The sequence below is a fragment of the Dermacentor andersoni genome, chromosome 4, assembly GCF_023375885.2.
Source record: "Dermacentor andersoni chromosome 4, qqDerAnde1_hic_scaffold, whole genome shotgun sequence".
In the NCBI taxonomy this organism is placed as follows: domain Eukaryota; kingdom Metazoa; phylum Arthropoda; class Arachnida; order Ixodida; family Ixodidae; genus Dermacentor; species Dermacentor andersoni.
In genome coordinates, this window is record NC_092817.1 from 206,870,498 (window position 1) to 206,892,334 (window position 21,837).

Consider the following 21,837-nt stretch of genomic DNA (forward strand, 5'->3'; position numbering starts at 1 on the left):
GGCTGCGCTGCAGCCGAAATAATTCTTGAAGCCTTTCTGCTTGGTCACCCACGTCATCAATTATTCAAGTTTTTTTCGTCATATCGTTCAGATCATGTTCAAGCTTTTCCATTCGTTCCCGAAATCGGTGTCGGTTTTTCTAGTCTGGGCAAGCTTCTTGTTCATTTCTGCAAGATATTTTCGAATAATATGCTGACCTCCTCGTAGCGCATCCAGCATTTCAAAAGTGTTAGGACACGGGTTTTACTATACGTCACCACACAACAATTTACACACGTGAAGACAGTCGCATACCAAAGCTAAGAACGCACGTGGGCTCGGCAAAATAAGAATGAATCTATCATCATCTCTGCGTGAACAGGCGTAACAAACCGAAAGAAGAAAACGGGGCGCATGGTCATCAGCCCGTCTCCTGTAGGTTTGCTGAGCCCAATGATGAAGTCTTTGGCTGTTGTCGCTTTTGTAGCTGTCCACGTTGACGGCGTTGCACCTGTAAAAATGACGCAACGCACGGGAAAGTTAGAAATTGCTTCAATATCTGCGTAAAAATTCCCCTTATGCGTCGGTGGATGCTCCGGGGTTATGGTTGTGGCGATGGTACGCCTGTGACCAGGAATAACACGGCCTGAAAGAAGAAAACGGGGTACTTGGTCATCGTCCCGCCTCCTGCAGATTTGCCGTGCACACTAATTATCAGGGCCAATGGGCACCATACAAGGCACATTTCGATGACGTGTTTTTTATCAAAGCAACATAAAGCCCCTATTTATTGTATCCTTACATTTAATTCATTGCCTCGGACGTTATTATAGACAATTGAAAATACGAGCAGTCAACTGACGATAGCAAGCTATAGCAAAATTCGAGTCAACCGCCAACCAAGAAATCAAGATTGTATATCATGCCCCTTAGCATGATAAAGTTTTAAACTTTATCTGCCCTATTTTTTTCATGTGTTTTCTCTCCATTACTCTCATCCGTCGCTAAGCAGTGGGCGCTGGCGACTTCGTTGTATGAAAACACGCAAATCAAACGCAATGTTGTCGTCCAATTGACGAATGGCTTATATTTCATTAGGCTATTTTAGGTGAAAATGCTGGAACCATTCCCCCGAGCAAGATATCTGGCCTTTAAACTGAAGACAAGGCTTTAAAGTAATATCTTTTACCAAGCATAGTTTGATGCTTATAGTAAAGGTTGGAATGTGTTGGCACCGGAGAAATCTTTTTTTCGCAGGGATACTTCGGGAGATGACTTTTAGTGTTTTCTGAAAGGCCGGTCATTTTTTTCAACAGGTATATGATGTATCTTCAACTTTTGCAATGGCGCGTAAGATGAACAATGAATCATTACCTGCGGCAAGATAAGGCCGGAAAATGTTCGTACCCTTACAATCTAATTGTAAACACTAAAGGTGGTTTGCAAGTCGAGGCACACATTGCTGGTTCGAGCTGAAAAGCTTTTATTACGTTATACAGTCATACATATATAAGAAGAACTTGGCATATAGTGAGACACAAGAGCGTTAGCGTGTGCTAAGTATAAAGCCACGGGGAGGTAAAACGTAGTGTATTGCTGTCGACGCAGCGTACAACAAACTAAAGACACCTCGTGACTTATGAGCGCCAGAAGCATGCTGGTGGCATGCCAGTTTCAATTTCGTAATGGGCTATGCTATGTTTGTAGCCGTGCCTCTGCTGCCTTGAATGCAAAAAAGTTCCCAGGACCAGGTTGTCCTGGGCACTCTGTCATAGTAGTCTTGTTTACCAGGCGAACCCATACGGAAACAAAAGAGGCGCCTTGTTGTTCCCGTATGCAACATCATGCGGCGATCTACCGCGGCGTATGTAATCGTACGAAGTGGCACTTAAAGTAAAATTAAGAGGTGCGGAAGATAAGTAAGGACGAAATGAAATATGTGCGCTTGGTACCAGTAAGGCTTATCTTGCCTCGCTGTTCCTTTCGGGAGGGAAATTTTTGCATGCTTCGTGGTAATAAGGAAGTAAACCCAAGCGACATTATCGCGCTTGATGAAGGCACACATAAAACAGTTGCGATGATCTAAAATGCAAGTGTGTGTTGGGCGTTCAGGGCTGAATTAAAATGCGTCATTATTTATCTCTTGAGAAAAGACCACCGAGCAGCAAAATTTGCAAATGCACACGCGGCACGAGAAGGTGCTGTGAAAGATTGTTTGGCAGATTCTCGTAGAAACAGAAGACCAGAAAACACTTGATGTTCTGCCGTTTTTAGACGTGTCTGGGTGCTGAAATTTCTCGGAAACAGCGGTTAAGAATTGTTTTAGGAGAACATACCAAGAGAGCGTATTTTAGATGTATCTCCTTTTATGCCCACATGTCCGCTAGCAAGACCGATATTTGATAATGCAAGAAAACCATCCGTGCCCACGTACGAGAAGATGTTTCGTCATAGACGTGCACAGCTGTCATAAAGGACCGTTCTATATTCCTCACCCTCATATACAGTTAGTTGATAACTTCGTCTTTTCCTTACGAGGTGCCGGCATGAATACAAAAGCCAATTCCGGTTCTTGTGTCTTTACGGCTAAGGTCTGTGATTCGAAACCCGCGGCTACAAGATTACAAAGAAAATTCTTGTTTGGTTTTCCATTGGAGTTGCTATTCTTAACAGAAACTGGATATAAGACAGATAAAAAAGCGAAATCGTGGGCAAAGTGAGCGCTTGGGCATATCAGCTCTCGTATGCAACACGCATAGAGGTTATGCAAGGTCTATAATTTGAGGAGTTGGTGATTCAAACACGGCGCCGTGTCTGTCTTTTGCATTCCTTTATATCAGTGGCGTTCGTTAGCACTCAGTTTTCCAAGATGAGGCAGAATAAAATACTTCTCTTGCAACGCAACACGTTGAAGAATCGGGAAGTCCGATGCATACGGGGGAATTAGCGATGAGCGAATATTTCTCTAAAGTTTGCGAAACTGTCGTAATTCCACTTCTTTTTTATGTACCTCAACGCTTCTCGCTCAATGAAGGTCTTAGTGATGATGACGATGTGTTTTATAATGGCAGAAATTCCATGTTATTCCCTTAACTTCTTCCTGGAAAATATGCTGGTTCTCCTATCAACTTATTTCCCCTTCTCTTAGTGCGTTCAATTTTTTTCCCTCTTCTTCACGACTCTATAGCTCAATGCTTTTCGACGAAAGTGCGCTTTGGCTGAATTTTGTTCTTTTCATGTCTTTCTCTAGGTGGTGGTGGTGGTGATGTTGAAGCAGGCGGGGTTAGCCGGGCATACATAGCCGGCAATTGTTCCACCTGATCCTCCTTCGAGTTGAGATCAGGGGTGTGTCACCAGGTGTCGATGAGCCCCGTGTCTCGCAGGAAGGCTATCAGCAGTCGTTGCGCTCTCTTCCTGAATACCGCGGGCCCTCCGGGGAAAACAACGTTTTCAAAGGTCCTGTGCGTGAGACCGCTTTTTTGCAGGTTGTCGACCAACGCTTTTCTTTCTGTGTCAAACTGTGGGCATAGCCAAATGAAATGTTCGATGTCACCAATGTCACTACAGAAAACACAGAGTGGGGAAGCGCGAAGCCCAGTCTTGAATAACCAAGCTGGGGTGTATGCGGAGTCGGTACTAATGCGGTATAAAAGCGTCGCTTGTTCGCGTGTAAATCCATGAGTCCCACAGGATTTGTGTGGATTCTCGTGCATCTGTCTAAAGTGAAGGCGGATTGCATCCTTAGGGTTTTGAAAAGCTTTTGGAGCTTTCACTTTTGGGACACATGTCAGCGCTAGGCGTGCAAGGGCGTCAGCTTCCTCGTTTCCATCAATTCCTTCGTGTGATGGAATCCACTGAAACCTTATGTTAAATCCTTTGCTCGTTAGGTCGTCAATCAGTGCCAGAGACTGCCTTGTAAATTTCTCTAGAGGTAGGCCCCGATTTAATCTTTGTAATGCTGACTTGGAATCCGTCAGCACCACGACATCTCGTGCAGAAAAGGCACGTAGTTTGCCGAAATAACACTTGAGACTTTATTTTATATTGTACACGTACTTCGCCCTGCTGAGCTTCCTTTCCGAAGCGTGGATGGGCGGAAGAAGCTTTCCAGGTCCTTGATTTTTAGGAAACCGTGCCTCAACACAAACGAAAGAGAAGGGTCCATTGTGGTCTATGCACCTTCGCTTGCGGACAGCTCTCCTTGCACTACTCAGTTCGCGCCAAGGCTCCGATGGGGGCGCTGGTGACGGGTTTTTTCGCAGCGCCACCTGGGCAGAGTCTGAGGTCTATAGTAGCTTGTTGTCGATGGTGACGCCCAAGAATCGAACATGAGTTGCACGAAGAATTGAATGCCCTCTGATATTCAGCGTCAGACGTGTTGACTTGCGTCTCACTCCCGGGAAAAGCATGAAGGCAGATTTTTCTGCTGATAAGGATAGGCCAAGCGTCGATAAGTGGCGATCGATAGTGGAGATTGCGGCCTGGGCTATCCGGGCCAAACGTTTGTGTTGGTACCCCGAGATCCAAATGCAGATGTCATCTGCATAGATGGACATTTTAACTGCCGTCCGACCTACTTTCAGGGCATCTGGAAGGCTCGCCATGGCAACGTTAAAAAGCAAGGGGGATAGGACACTTCCTTGTGGGACGCCGAGGGAAATGCGTCGCTTGACACTCATTATACTTCCCAGCTTAACTGCGCCGGTATTCTACAGCGTCTTTCTGAACTCAGCCTTTTTCTTCGAGACATACCTATACCAATTGTAGCCCTCTCGGAGGCTGGTCTCCCAAATGGAAGGACGATCCCAGGGTACATCAGACATGGAAATCCGAGTATACCATCATTTGCAAATGGAAGTGCGATGATATACATCAGGCGAGAAATACCTCATGTCACCTTACCAGTGCAAGACCTTTATTCTACCTTCTTGGAAGTCGCCGCTGTGCAAGTGTGCCTAGGAAAACGAAAACTCAGTGTGGTGTCGGTGTATATAAGTCCGCGCAGGAAGGTCTCCATGGAGGCGTTCATAAAGGACCTTTGCATTCGTTGCCCCTCTCCTATAATAATCTGTGGGGACTTTAACGCACATCATTCGCTTTGGGGAGATAAGACTGCAGATTCCCGAGGCAAAGAACTAGTCACAGCCGCGGAAGCTGCTGGCTTGTGTATCGCGAATGATGGCAAACCGACTTTCTTCAGACCACCAGATTCATGCAGTGCCATAGACCTCGTGATCCATTCTACAGACCTTGTCGTATCGTCAACAACGGCCCCAGACAGGATGGGCAGTGACCACTTTCCGATCTTCACCAACATCACCGGATTTCACACTGCTGGGCGACAATTCTGTGCTGTGACCCACTGGGACACATACAGAGAAGCGTTGGACGAATCCCCTGGTGAGCTGTTCGCAGATATGCTGCGGAGCAAAAGAGTGGCTACCTCAATGTTGAAACTGCCAGATCATTTCCCTACTCCTGATTTGACACTAAAGAACCTCTGCGCAGCGCGTAGGAGGGCGGAGCGAAAACTAATGAGAAAAACGGGAAATCCATCTGCGAAAACTGAATACAACAGGATAAACGCTGTCATCCGTCGTCACACAAAAAGATTAAGACGAGTTCAATGGGCTGCTTTCTGTGAGAGTTTATCGGCGTTTACTCCCATGACAAGGATATGGGGAGTAATGAATAGCCTATCCGGAAAGATTCGCCTACACAGGCCATTCGAAGCAGTTGCTTTAAAGCAAGGAAAAGATTTGCAAACCCTTGCAGAAGATTTTGCAGACGTATACACATCTGGCAGATCAGCAGGAGTATCGAACCCTCTGTTGTCTGAAGCATTCTATACCATGGATACGCCGTTCACCTTTCGTGAGTTGGATTTGGCGCTTAGCAAATTAAGAAGACGCTGTGCTGTGGGCCCCGATTCGATCAGCAATCAGATGCTGACAAATCTGCCATATGAACGAAAACGAGCTCTTCTGGACATATTTAATCACGTCTGGAGCACAGGAGAGATCCCAGAAGCGTGGAAGACAGCATGGGTGGCTCCAGTGCTCAAGTCCGGAAAGGATCCTGCAAACCTCACCTCATATCGGCCAGTATCGCTAACATCATGCGTATCAAAGTTGATGGAAAGACTAATATGTACGAGGTTAACATGGTATCTTGAGCAAGGAAATAGACTGCCATCATGTATGACCGGATTTCGTCCACGGTTGAGTGCCCAGGACAGTGTCTTGGATCTACTAAGCCATATCGAGCACCATCGCGTAGACGGCCTTTCCACACTCGCCATCTTTATGGACGTTGCCAAGGCATACGACTCTGTGCTTCATACAGGCATCATCAACGGACTCCGAGCCATCGGCGTCTCGGGAAATGCTCTTCGATTCGTCCATGAATTTCTCAGTGATCGATGTGTCTTTCTCTACATCTTCTTTTTGTTGCCGACTTCACTTCTTGACTCTTGTTCTACTTGTCTGTTCGGAAGAGTACTCAATGGCACATTCCTAGCTGCAGGTACCCAGTGACGAATGTTGTGCATTCAGAAACATGTTTAGTGGTACAAGCCCAGTTTCAAATATCAAGCGGTCCAAGTTGTCTATTCAAGAAAAAAATTGTTCATCGCCAATCAAGCTCAAAATTCGTATAAACGAAGCTTTCATTCAGGGTTGCGAAGCCTGCTGCTCTTGTTGAGTGACCATTTGTAAATAAGGGAGCACGACAAGTCGGGATGCAATCATTACGGCGATGTTGTCGATGATTTCATGATGATCATGGGAAGACAACGCTGGAGTGAATGCATTGGGGCGGCGACGACGGTAATCAATGACGTCTACGGGTTGACGATGCTGGAATGGTAGTATGACGACGACAGCGTGAACAAATTAGTTTAATGAAGATGGAATGATGATGATGATATGACGAGGACATAATAAGGACAATGGGATGATGATGCCAAAATGATAGGAATTGTATTATGTTAGCGGCACGGCAATGCTAAACTTGGGCGACGGTATGGCCGTGGCGTCACGATAAGTGGACGACGAAGCAGTAATGGCTTCGATATGACGATGGTGGCATAACGACGATGAGGATCACAACGCTGGAAGTATTACAGCAGTGTGACCTTAATCTGACGACAGCGGAATGACCATGACGTCGTGACAACAAAAGAACGATGACAGTGAGGTGACGGTAGAATCACTGCTACCGAATGACAATTATGAAACCACCATCGCGGATAGGACACGTATGACAACGATGACATAACGATGACAGCAGCGTGATGACGATAATATAAGTCTGTAAGGCTGTAACGACGACAGAGTAATTGGCATGAATTTCATGAATGGATATTTGCGCGGATGGGATGAACTGACGATGGCAGCGTGTTGGGGTTGGAGCCCAAGCACGATTTTACGTGAAGCAGCTGCTGCTCCGTGCTGCCTCAATTTGCACTACCTCCGGTGCTTGTTCGGACTATGCCAGGTACCGGCTAATGTACAAGCAGCCAGCAGCCAGAAACCCCCAAAATGGGGCGACTAGGCAAGGAAAGCTTTGTCAGAAAACCCAGTTCCCCAAGTTGTCTATTCGGAAGCATATCTATTGACACAATCTCAATTGAGCATTTCCTGTGACTCAAGTAGTAAAATGTATAGTGTATGCTGTGGCCAGAGCAGCAGCCTGTCGGCAGCTGCCTGCAGCCACAAAGTGGGGAGAAGACAAGAAAGCCTTAGGCTGAATTAGAGTTACAATACATTTCTGTCGCAACCTTTGTACCTAAAAACAGGTCTAGTCGTGGATAATCACTCTGCTGAACGAAAAAATTTCAGAAAGAAATGCAGCATTCTCAAGCAGACAGGCTCTTGACTTATATGGCTTCAGGGTCGCAACGAGGATGTGATACCGTTCGTAGTATTTTCGGATGAAGCCACTTGGGTTCCTTATGGGCCCGTGAAAAGCCCTTATCAACAAAAGCCGCAGTACGAAAAATGTTGGCAAAACGGTTTTTAACGACAGATCTCAAACCGACACAGACTTTACGGCATACACGCAAAAAAAAAAATTGTTCGCAAAGCTGCCTAACAAGCTCGTCCGCGATACCGGCTATAGTTAGCGATCGAAGAACAACTAACCTTGGCGCCAGCGGGACTCACGCCTCCAATGCAGTGGCGGATCCAAGAGCGTGGCGGTAGGTGCCATCGCCCCCCTCCCGCTCCCCCAAGATCGGCCCTATAACATGCCGTTCGCGCCCTTTGTCAGCTTGCTTGTTCGAAAGAAGTCCTATTCCATAATTCCCTTAATACCTGTTAGCCCAGTTGAGCTTCTACGCTCGGTGTTACGATTCAGCAATTATTGCGCTATCCCAATACGCGCCAAGCACGAGCATCGAAAATTCAGTTGAGACCAGTCGCGTTGAGCATATCCCCCTAGGCGCCAACGATTTGCAAACACCGGCACGTGGTGAACCGGCGGAGCGTCCGATAAAAAACCGTTTCGTGGTGACCAGCGGCGTTTTCCCATAGTTGTGTTCAGACCTGGCCCGGTTTATTTACCGGAGAATGCAAACGATGAGTCTTATGTCACTCCTTATTGGTTTTCATGGGTAACCACGGCTAAGGCGCACGTACTCATATTGCAGCAGGCGGTTGCTCGTCTGTAGTTCGGAGGCATTAGCTCCATGGCAAAGTGGGGTCTTCTCATTTAGGCCACTGCGGCTACACCCAGGTTTAAAGCTCAATGTAGGCTTCTTTCCGAGCGACCTACAGTGGCCCTACAACGGCCTCGCCTTGACCGCTTGGAGCATCCAGATATCCTTTGGCCTGCCGAGACGCCCTCACGTGGCTACCTCTCTGATGGAGGTCATAACATGGCTGATGTCTTTCCTCTGCGCCGGGTACTGCGGCTTTGGCTATGCCACGTTCTTCACTGATGCAAGTGTCGACTGCGCTGGAGAGCTTCTTAAAATGTCGGTCGTCATCGTGCGCAATGCACCATGCATCAGCCTCTTTGTCGCAAGACCAGCTTGATGCACACATCCATGTCTAGACAGACGGTTCCATAATTCTGGACACGGGATCAGCTGTGGCCTCCTGCGTGATCCCGGTGCATTTGTGCTCGGCCGGCATCTGGCCGCAGACCTGGCGCAAGACCTACCGAATGCGTTCATTTTAATCCCTCGTGGGCGCGACCCGCACACTTAATCCTTCAATGACCATAGGCCGCCGGCCTTGGCGTCGCTCTGCTCGCGGCAACATTTATGTTCTTGTTTCAGGTGGCGTGGAGCTGACTGTACAGTGGCCATAGTGCCCCATCAGCATCCAGGGAAATCAAGCGGCCGATTCTTTGTCCCAGGAAATAAACCTTCCTGCTACACGCCGCAGCACGCTGAGCGCCGCAGATCCGCAGAAAATTGCATTTCCCATAATTCCTAACGTGATGCGATTGCGTTTGCATGCACTCCGAAAGTCGACTTACTCGCCTCAATCCACCCCAGTCTGGCGCATTACTGCGACGTTCTTTCCTAACGTATTAGCCCCGTTTACATGGATGCGACGCGCTAGAAAGTTGATGTGCTGCGATGCGATGCGCCAGTTGTCGCATTCAGCAAACACGGCTCTTCAAAGTGCAAATAAAAAACCAAGAGTCATAAGAAAGGTGAGAGAGAGAGACGGTAAACTGGATGCAAAGCACAGAAACAAGAAATCCATGGAGATTTAGAAGAACGGCAACTGTGAAAGCAGGAGGGAAAATCTGTATAACACAAAGGGCACTACCCTGCTATTTGAGGAGTGGGCTTCATACCCGAGCACAAGAACATACCAGATGAAATATGCGTCACAGGATGAGGCATGTGTCTGATGCAACAAAAATCCAGAAACGACTCGCCACATCGTAATGGAGTGCCAGTAAACTCGCTCAGGGAGACCCGCAGACAACGTCAACCTTCCAGAAACGTGGGGATTCAAATAAGTATTGCCAATTTTGTTGTTGTGCAGCGCTCTCATGCAAAGTCTAATAAAATGTCTCTAATAAAATGTCATCTATTAAAATGTCCTTAGTGCTAATAAAAATCAGGGAACGCAGTAGATATTTAAACACGTTGGCGCATCGCAAAGGATACAGAAAGGCGGGTAGTTAGTAACTGCACTTCCAGCACGTGATTTCTGTACGGGCACTGCCCATGCTTCCTTCCAAGCGCTAAACAACCTACTGTACTTTAGGGATTCGAACTGTTGAAAATGCTTGTTAGACCAGGGGTAAGTGTGATTCCGCACGTCGTAAGCAGTCCGGGGCAGGATGGCGGGCGAGCATACCCTCAGCGCCACAAGATAGGGAATGTTTACAGCTCTTCATATATACACTTGAAAATAAGGTGTGCATTGAGTGATAGCGTACAAACCACACCACATTGAGAGGGAAAGTTACTTGTCGTAGAAGCATCTTTTGCACCAAATACGGAACAGAACAGCGCAAGCAAGGAGACTAACTCGCCAACGCTGGCACGAGCACTTCGCCGCTTTCAACAAACCGACCGGTACGCACAAGCTCTGGACGAGATAAAAAGTGTTTGGAACTATCGAGACGGGGAATGGACTAGGCACTGTACAGCACGCGTCACCCCTGTGTAGAGCGGAGGAAGAACAGACGCCGGAGTGGTCCAGATGTAGCCAGTGACGTCTAATGGTAGCTGCTGGGCTCGGTATAAGGGTGTGGGCACGTCCGGCCGACGCATGAAATCTCAGGCTCAGCCATTACAGTGAGACATCGCTGGCTGGCTCCGGAGCGCCCCGGCGGCCGCCATTCGCGCGTTCCACACAAGGGTGACGCTCACTGTACTTGTACGCAAGAAACCTGACACCTAGAGAATTGCAGCTCGATGATAGTGAAGTTTTATTACCTCAACACACCTAAACATATACGTTACCAGAGGATGTGCCATTCACAACATACTAATTTGAAGCCGCACTTGAGTCTATTAACGTCAGAAGCGCTCCAGGAGTAAGTGGAATAACATAGATGGCACTGCCAAACTTTTACGAGCAGGATAAACAGACTTGTGGCCCCGGTCAATGAAACCTGGATTTCGGGTAGCCAGCCAGAAAAGTGGACAGACTCCATTATGACGCCACTACCTAAACCTGGCAAGCCATCTAATCGATTAGAATACATGCACCCTATGTGACTAACACTCTTCACTTGCGAACTAGCGGAACGCATGGTACTGACGAGCGTGTCATACACGCTTGAAGAGATTGACCATGCAAAGGCATCAGCAGTGGTCGAGACGACATCACCATTTTTGTCAACAAGAAATAAATATTCGGCGCTCTTTTAGAAGAGTGAGAGTGCTAGTATGTCCAGAAATATTTCCAATTACGTGTCATGCTGGCTAATAATTATAAATAAATAAATAAATAAATAAATAAATCAGAGGCGTTTATTCAAGTGCCCAGGGACAACCTCTACGGTCTTCGTGCTGGTGCACTCTGCAAAATAATGCACAGAAGGAACAGTGCACGCCCACACGCGAGCACACACAAATAATAATTTCTCCAATACAGATTTTAACAGGGCACAATATGTGTACACGAAGCGAATAGAAAGCGAAACTGGAGAAACAGACAAGCATTACGGAATAACGGAATACACAACAGATGAGAGTTTTTCTTCAGTTACTGAAATTGCTCTGCGACTCCTTTCAGGAAAATATTAAACTTAGGTATGAAGATATCCAGGAACTGTGAATGGGCCTTATACGACGCCTGCAGCCAAATTGAGGGGCAAGAACATCGGAAGGCTGAAAGCCGCACAGTTTCTTTGTGCTTTCCTGCAGAATGTAAAAGCGGGCATCAGAAAGCAAGTGCGAACAGCATATTTTTTTACGTATTAATTTGTGAAGAAAAAGACATCCGATTCCTAGCGTCTCCATGTCTATGGATACGGAAGGCTTTTGACAGAATCGATATTTAAATATAGATGTGAACTTTTGGCACACTTCCGAAAAGTTCACTATTTGACCTACAAGTGCCGCCCCAAGCAATGGAGGCGTACTGAAGAACTGGAAGACATGCGCCGCTTATATGAAATTACAAATGGCTCAGTTACAAATGGCCCAGTGACCATGGAGTGTTCCATAAGGTCTTGGCAGGAGAAATTCCTTTACGCTATAAGGAAATAACATCCTGGTATTATTTCGCGTGAAGTTTACTATTTTTCTTTTTGATGAGTTTATGGCCAGCTTGTTGGCAGGGCACCATGACGCACAGTTAGCAATGTCCTTCTGAAGAGTGGTACAGTCATTAACATATTGCTACGGAACAGTATTTGCGATGACAAAGAGGCGAGCAGGGTGATGACGACGACGACGATTAGAGGCTAGCGCGGACTGTTGTCTCTTGGCCAAGCGCGGCGTATTTCCTTGTAAATATACTTGTATATGGCTTTTCGTCTGCATCTTCCTACGTAATATATCCGGTAGAGGTGGACGTTCCCTTTACCACGTCACGGAGCTCCGCAGTGGACGGTACGTGGAGTCTTCCTCCATGGCTCCCGGCGACGACAACTTGACTCCGCCGTCTCCGACACCTGCTGTGACTTCGACGACCTGCATCACTCTCCCCGCTCCCCGTGATCCTGGCGTATTCACGGGCAAAGATGGGGAAGACGTCGAGGACTGGATCAGCTTGTACGAACGCGTCAGCCGAGTTTGGTTTCGGACGCACGAAGATGAGCTCATCAGTTGGGATTCGCATAAGCAAAAGCTCCAAGATTTGTTCGGCAAACCCTACGGTCACCAACTTGCCGCGCAGAAGGCGCTCTCCGGCCGTGTCCAGACGTCAACAGAGCCCTGCGTCACGTACATTCAGGACGTCTTGGCTCTGTGCCGCAAAGTTGACGCACACATGACTGAGTCAGACAAGGTTCCCCACATCCGCAAAGGCATAGCCGATGATGCCTTCAACTTGCTCGTTTTCAACAACGTGGCGACAGCGGATGCAGTTATAAAAGAGTGCCGCCGCCTGGAACTCGCTAACAGCTGACGTATTGACCAGCAATTTGCCCGTCTGCCCAACACCCCAGCGAAATCTTCCTGTGCCGACGCTCCTCGTCCCAACAACACTGACAATATTACCAGGATCGTCTTGCGTGAGATCGAGGCCGCCTATCCGGCTGCCTTCGACTCCAGCCCCTCCAACGCACCTGCAGTCACGGTTTCCCTAATCCGGGCAGTTGTCCACCAGGAGTTCGTAAACATGGGTCTTCACACGATCTGCTCGGCCCATCGCTCTGATACCCAACAGGATTCTTCGATTCCGCCCCGTCCCGCATCTTCTTACCCACCATGATTCCGCAACTCATCTGAATGGCGCACTACTAACGACAAGCCCATTTGTTTTCACTGCCATCGAATCGGGCACATTTCTTGGCACTGTCGCAGTCGCTGGAGTTCCTCGACCCGGTCTACTTATACTGCCTACTCTCGTCCTCAGATGGCCCTTCCGGTCTCTATTCCGTCCGCTCCGATAATGCCGCCACTGACTCTACAGCGCCGAACGGCCCATATTCTCGTTCGCCTTCGCCCCAACCACCACAACCTCACTCCCCCCAGCCGCGTCGCTCCTATTCGTGGACTCCCTTCGGACGCCGCTCCCAGGCGGAAAACTAGACGATGCAGCGCCTCGAGGTGACGCTGCATTGCTCCCTACGCCGCCAAATTCTCTACTAACGTTGCCCACTCATCTGAACCTTCTTGACGTAAAGTCGACGGTGTTTCTGTATCAGCTCTTATAGACACTGGGGCGCATTTGTCGGTAATGAGCGCTGACCTTCGTAACCGGCTGAGGAAAATAATCACGCCCGCCATGACGCCTGTTGTCTGTGTCGCCGAAGGCGGAACAGCCCCCGTAATTGGTATGTGTGCCGCCCGCGTCTCCTTCGCCGATCGCTACACTATCGTGTTATTCACAGTCATCGCCCACTGTCCCCACGACATCATCCTCGGCTTAGACTTCCTCTCCGCACATTCTGCTCTCATGGATTGCTCCGCCCGTACTCTCCGCCTTGACCTGCCTGTTCTGGATCCCGCTGAACCACACTCCATCGCCTCAGTTCCGTCGACTTCGTTCGCTTGCCACCTTCGGCACTGACTAACGTTGACTTCGTATCATTCCCACCACTCCCCCACGGCCACATCACGGCTCCTATGCAAGACGTCCTCCTTACACACGGGATCACACTACCTCATACAGTTTTATACATTACGGCGAATTGCGTCTGCCTGCCAGTGGTCAATGTTGACTTGACGACACAAGTGCTGCCACGCGGGATGTCTCTGGCCCAGCTTCGCTCATTCGAGGATCACTCAGTAGCATCTATTACAGTACACGACAATTCAGCCGATCCTCCTCTACCATCGCAGTCGGCAACTTGTACCATCGCCGACTTACAGAAAATGATTGCGCCCGACATGCCGTCCGAACACGCTGGTGAGCTCTACTGCGTTCTGTTTTCCTACCACGATATTTTTTACTTTAACGATCGTTCTTTGGCCCAAACTACAGCTCTTAAACATCGCATTAATACCGACGATGCTCATCCTATTCATCGCCGCCCGTATCGAGTGTCACCGGCTGACCGTCAAGTTATTCACGACAAAGTTCACAAAATGCTTGCTAAGAACATTATTGAACCGTCCTGTAGCCCATGGGCGCCACCTGTTTTACTGGTAAAAAAGAAAGATGGCTCATGGCGTTTTGCATGGATTGTTGGCATCCTAACAGGGTTACCAAAAAAGGACGTGTATTCCCTAACTCGGATTGATGACGCCCTTGACTCCCTCCACGGTGCTCGCTATTTCTCCTCTATTGACCTGCGCTCCTGCTACTGGCAGATTGCCGTGAACAATCTCGACCGCGAGAAAACTACTTTTGTAAAACCCGACGGTCGTTATCAATTCAAAGTGATGCCGTTCGGTATATGTAACGCTCCTGCCACTTTTGAACGCATGATGGACTCCCTCCTTCACGGTTTCAAATGGTCCACGTGCCTGTGCTACTTGGTGACGTTATAGTATCCTCCCCAACGTTCGCAACGCACCTCGAGCGCCTCTCAGCAGTCCTGGACGGTTTTCATCGAGCCGGTCTGCAACTCAAAGCATCGAAGTGCCAGTTCGGCCGTCCCCAGATTGCCGTCCTTGGACATTTCGTTGCTGCGAACACAGTGCAACCGGACCCAGGCAAGATACATGCTGTTACGTACTTCCCTGTTCCAAAGTGCGTCAAGGATGTGCGCAGTTTCATCGGCCTTTGTTCGTACTTCCGCCGTTTCGTGAAAAATTTTACGGCCATAGCACGACCACTAACCGAGGTTTTGAGAAAAGACGACCCTTACCAGTGGGGCGATAACGAGGCCTCTGCATGCTCGCATCTAATCGACCTTGTCACAACGCCTCCCGTTCTGGCCCATTTCGATCCGTTTGCGCCTACCGAAGTCCGTACTGATGCCACCGGTCACGAAATTGGCGCAGTACTGGGACAACGCCAGCGCGGCCACGACCGTGTTATCGCTTACGCCAGCAGGCTCCTCTCACCCGCGGAGCGCAACGAGTCGTTCATTGAGCGTGAGTGTCTGGCCCTAGTTTGGGCGGTCGCGAAGTTCCGGCCATACTTATATGGCCGACCCTTTTCCGTTGTCACAGACCATGACGCGCTTTGCTGGTTATGCTCACTGAAAGATCCTACAGGAAGACTTGGTCGCTGGGCCATACGCCTCCAAGAATATTCATATACTGTCACCTACAAATCTGTCCGACTACACAAGGACGCTGACTGCCTGTCTCGCTACCCGGTAGACGAGCCTGACGACGCGACAGTAGTGCTGCCAACGGCATTTTCTCTGTGTCTGCCTTCGTTAACATCGCCGATGAGCAGTACCGAGACCTATCGCTGCGAGCACTCATCGAGCGTCTACGCTCTACACCTACCGACGCATCCGTTCGCCGATATGTCCTCCAGGGCGGCATTCTGTACCGAAGGAACTTCGTCCCTGACGGATGTGATCTTCTTGTCGTACCAAAACATCTACGATAGACTGTGCTCTTTGAAATGCATGACGCGCCCGCTGCAGGACATCTTCAGGACATCTTGGGGTAAGCCGCACCTACGACCGCGTCCGCCGCCGCTTCTATTGGCCTGGTCTCGCTCGCTCCGTCCGACGCTATGTTGCTGCCTGTGTCCTTGCCAGTGTCGGAAAACACCTCATGTGCTACCTGCCAGTCATCTCCAGCCGATCACCGTCCTTGTGGAACCGTTCTGTCGTGTTGTATTAGACCTCCTCGGTCTCTTTCCCACGTCATACTCTGGGAACAAATGGGTAGCCGTCGCGACTGATTACGCCACTCGATACGCTATCACGCGGGCTCTCCCTACCAGTTGCGCCAGTGACGTCGCGGACTTTCTCTTGCGTGACATTATGTTGCTTCATGGCGCCCCGCGACAGCTGCTTACTGACCATGGTCGTAACTTCCTCTCAAAAGTTGTCGCCGACATTGTGCGTTCCTGCTCCATTCAACACAAGCTGACTACCTCATACCATCCTCAAACCAATGGCCTGACAGAGCGCTTAAACTGTACACTTACCGATATGCTGTCCAAGCACGTTTTCAAGGATCACCACGACTGGGACATTGCCCTTCCTTCCATTTGCATATAATTTTCCCGGCATGACACCGCCGGATCTTCTCCGTTTTATCTACTGTACGGTCGCGAACCGACATGGCCCCTTGACACGGCACTTCCTCCTGCTGCGATCTCAACAAGCGAGTATGCGCGTGACGCCATCGCCCTCGCCGATCATGCACGCCAGCTTGCCCGTACTCGACTGACGGTGTCGCAAACCACTCAGCAGCGTCAGTACAACGCCCGTCACCGTGACGTACAGTTTTCGCCTGGTGCGCTCGGGCTCCTTAGGTCGCTCTCTTCTCACGTCGGACTTTCAGAGAAGCTGCTTTCGCGATACACAGGGCCCTACCGCGTGCTGAGCCAGGTGACGCCTGTGACGTACGAAATTTCTCCAGTGCGTTGAACCTCGTCCTCTACTCTGGCATCTAGTGATGTTGTACACGTCAGTAGGCTCAAGGCCTACTACACTGCTTCCGAGTCCGGCGTTTAGTCGCTCCGGGACGGCGCTTTTGCAGTCGGTGGTAGTGCTACGGAACAGTATGTGGGATAACAAAGAGGCGAGCAGGGTGAAGATGACGACGACGGTTAAAGGGTAGCGTGGGCTGTTGCCACTTGGCCAAGCGTGGCGTATTTCCTTGTAAATATACTTGTATATAGCTTTTCGTCTGCGTGTTCCTATGTAACAATATTTTACCACTTTGCAATGTTTCGAGTCATCAGTGTATAACAAGAATCAAGTGTTTTGAATGACTGCCGAAACCTCATTCACAAGCAGCGAGAAAAGAAAAGGGCCCAGGACAGACCCTTGAGGAATTTCACTTGTAATGGCATAAATTTCTGACGACTGATCATTTACCCTAACGTAGCAGTAGCAGTTGCGCAGGTTCTATGAGCTCTGTGACAGAGTGGTGCAGATCAAATTGTGTCAACTTTTCAAGAAGTATTTTTTGGCATACAACGTCAAATGCCTTACTGAGGTCAAAATAAAGGACATCCAGCTTTCGTTTCGTATACACTGCTTGAGAGGCATGCATCATGAAGCTAACGAGGTTGGTAGTCGTGGAGCGCTCCGACATGAAACCATACTGCTGAGGAATGATAGTTTTTTTAATAGATAACATTATTGACTGCAGCATTGGCTCTAATATTTGAGATGCTGCACATAGGAGAGAACTACGCCTGTAGTTTTTTTTTTTTTAATTGCGATAAAGGCTTGCCCTTAAGGCATAATTCTTGGAGCGTATATGGGTATAATATGTGTGCTGTGAGGCCTGTGTTGTGTATGAATTGAAGCCGTGTTTCGTGGAATCTGTTGTCCTGTATCCAGCGGTCATAGCTGGTTGTCACACTGTAGCGGAGGCCGGCTTGCAGTAGGAGACGCGAGCGTTCCGATTTTAAAACCGTACATGTCCATATTAGGTGGTATGCATCTGATTCCACCACAGGAATGGAGCAGTATGGACACGTAGCACCCAGTGGTAAATGAGACCAGTTCCACCTTGAGACAACAGCCTGTGTAAGGGCCACCCCGGCCCGAAGCCTCCTAAGCACAACTTCCTCCGCCCTAGTAAAGTGAAGGGGGAGGGAGCAGACACACGGTGGGATAAGAGCGCGTGTGTCCTGCCGGAGAACATTTTTACGGGCTCGCAGCGAGTTGCGGGGTTGGGGTGGGAGGGGAATAAGTGGAGGATCAGGATTAGGAGGGCAGTGTTCCTGCTGGTCAGCAGCACTGTTGTGAGGGTTCGCTGAATGGCCTTGAAACCAGTGTACCTTGACGCAAGTAGCTGTCTTACTATTCATAGTGTGTATTGTCTCGCAGATTTCCATCGCCTTATCAACCTTCTTGAGTTCCTGAATATCCGCTAAAGAATCAGTGAAGATATCTAGTTGCTTGATGGCAGGCAGCTTAGATGTCGCATCTTGCACAGCTTCGTGGATGGCTTGAAGTTCCATAACTAGAGCGCTGGCTTCCGTAGATAAATAGCGCTGGTGGCCGCTGATGAAATTATGCGTAGTACTCAGGAATGATGTCCTTCCGCCGTCTGGGAGAATGGCAGCATCCGTATAGACTTTGCAGGTGTTAACGCATGATGCATCGACGATGTTGTGTTCGTCAATAATACCTGTTGTATCGCTGCGTCGTAACTTCGTTGGCTTATTAGTTGTGATGCTGGTGAATTCCCAGGGAGGCATTGGATAGGGCTGATTGTCAATCCGAGAGACGCGGTGAAAATGAGCATGCAACGCAGCGACAGCCGGAATAAGTTGCTTTTTTATTTCACGTGCTTTTTCACGTTGCAAAATTAGCTCTGCAATTGTGTTGAGCTGGGCATGTTCCTGTAAGGTTGGTATCGGAGTGATGCGGGGCAGTGCTGTGATTGTGCGCATAGCATCGCGATTAATCGTCTCCAACTGTGCCAGCTGTGCCAAAGTCAGCCGTTGAAATTGTGCTTGATATAAAATTTGTGGCTGCAAGACTGCACGCACCAACCGTCGAGCTACGTCAGTACGAGCTCCAGCTGCTTTTGCTGCAATGCGACGAATAAGGTGAAGTGTTTTTGTCGAACTCTGTCTGGTTTTACGGAGCCAGTGTGCACCACTGCCGGATTGGTGAATATTGAGACCCAGTATGCGGACCTCAGAAGCCTCAAGGATTGTCACTGCACCGAGTCTAAATGTAAATGGGTGCTGCGTGATTCTTGTGCGTCCTTTCTTGTTGGCCACGACAACATAGCTTGATTTTTGGGCGGAAATGTCCAACCCTGCTTTCCGAGCGTAGTTGTTCAGCACATCAAGGGCTTCTTGAAGCTGTTGAGTTTGTCTAGATATATCTTTATGCACGGACCACAAAGTGACGTCATCCGCATAGATTAAGAACCTCACATCTGGAATCCGATGAAGTTGGCAGGCTAGAGGTATTAGAGCAACGTTGAAGAGAAGAGGAGCCAGAACCGAACCTTGTGGGACTCCTCTGTTCGATGTGAAGTATCCTTCTTGCCTTCCATCTACTCTAATCGCAAATGTGCGATTCTGAAGGAATGAGTAGGTGAATCTTATCACCCGCGGTGGAAGTCCCAGGTCGATGAGGTTGGATATAATGATTTCATGGTCTATATTGTCATAAGCTTTCGTTATGTCTGTTGCTCCTACCATGCGCGCAGCGTCACTGTCTGGAGAAACCTGTAAAACATCGTCTGATAACATAGAAAGTCCGTCTTCAGTTCCCAAGTAAGAACGGAATCCAATTTCAGCAGGATGATATTTATCGTGGCGTTCAAGCCACCAGGACACTCGTGTGGCCAGCATCTTTTCAGCGAGTTTGCAGACAGTTGAGGTTAGTGAAATTGGGCGTAAAGACTGCAGGCTATTTGGAGACTTTCCTGGTTTCGAAATCGCGACAACAATTGAATGCTTCCAATCAGGTGGAACGTTTACAGTCTCCCATACCTTATTAATAGCCTGAAGAAAGGCGTCGAGAGCTGCTCCTTCCATGTTCTTGAAAACCTCATAAGGAATTCCATCGGGACCAGGTGTTGTTCGTTGCTTCGAAGTTTCAATCGCCGCTATTAGTTCGGCCATGCTGAAAGGGCTGGATATTTCGGATTTGGAGGTTGTGTCAGACTCATCAATTTCGGGGCAGTTTATAGGTGACGCTTGATCGTATTTCGGGAAAAACGCTCTTGCAGCGTGTTCTGCAAATTGATGTGGCGAACTTTGCATCGCTAACCTAACGCTCGCTGCCGGGTCAGGTTGCTTATGACCGCGTTCCATTGACCGGAACGTACGCCAAAGTGCTCTGTTTCCAATGCCCGATCCAAGATTCTCGCACCACTCATACCATCGTCGTCGAGAAAGTTGCTTTTCGTGCTGACGCGCCTTCGCCGCTGTATGGTTAGCACGTGCACGGCTACCTGGTGCATCGGGATTCCTCGACGCATACAATTCTGCCTGACGTCGCTTTGCCCAAGGTTGCAAGAGGGTGAGGTCCGGTTGAGGTTGCTCCTCGTCAACTGTGGTTACAGTGGTGTTCCTCCGTAGCAGTTCTTGCAAAGCGGGAAGAATTTCTGAGGGCTCTGAGGGTACTTTATCAATCGATGATTCCCGAAACTTATCCCAATGCGTGGCTGTTACTCGTCGTCGAATTTTCTTTATGCACGTTCTGTGCAAACCAATCATTATTGGCATATGATCACTGCCCCATGTATCTGGTTCCACCCGCCACAGTGGCATTCCAGGACCCAACCACCACGTGAGGTCTGGAGCGTTTGTTCAAGATACTGTGGGTACAGCACAGGTAGCCACAGCGTGATGGTTCAGCAGTGTAAAAGTGGCATCGCTCATGATGTTTTTAACTTGGTATCCCCTTCGGGAGTTGTACTTGTACCCCCATTCTGTATGTGGGCAGTGAAGTCTCCACCCACGAGAATAGGAATTCCCGCGTACGTAGACCGGAGATGGGCTATCCACCCCAAGTTCAAACGTGTGCGCTGCGGTCTGGCGTAGAATGACACTAGAATGACAGGAGTCTTCACTGGTCGTGTCAGGACCCCGACAACTTCTTGATTACCACTACACCATGGCTCCATGTCAATCACTGTGTGAGCAATATGCGATGATATATAATCTGCAGCTTTTCCCGGAGCTGAAGCCATTGTAGTAGCACGTCTATCTTTAATGGATGGGTTATGATGCCCATTAAAATTGGATAGGGAGCATAGCTTATTATGCTCTTGAATAAGCAGTGCCCATACATGTAGCTTATTGTATTGAAGCTTGGTTTTAATTTCTCCTAACTTGGAGTTTAGGCCCCGACCATTCCACTGTAGAATTCCATCCTGTGACAGCTGCTGCAGAGAATTAGCCATGATGCAGGCAATTCTGAATGAGCAACATTAGTTGAGCAAGTTGATCTAAAACTGCTGTCCAAACAGCTTGGTTGACCTGTGGTGCCGGACGGGATCCAGGCGTAACGGTGGCATTCGCAGTGGTTGATGCGTCACGTGTCCGTCCTATTTTCTGACGACGCAGGATTACCAATTCTTTATGTTTGCGTAGTCGCTCAATCTCTCTGGCCAGTGCGTCTATCCGAGCGTCAATGTCATCATGGTCATCATCCGACTGATGCAGAGGTTCCGGTAATTTCTGTTTCTTTGTCTGCGACTGCTTG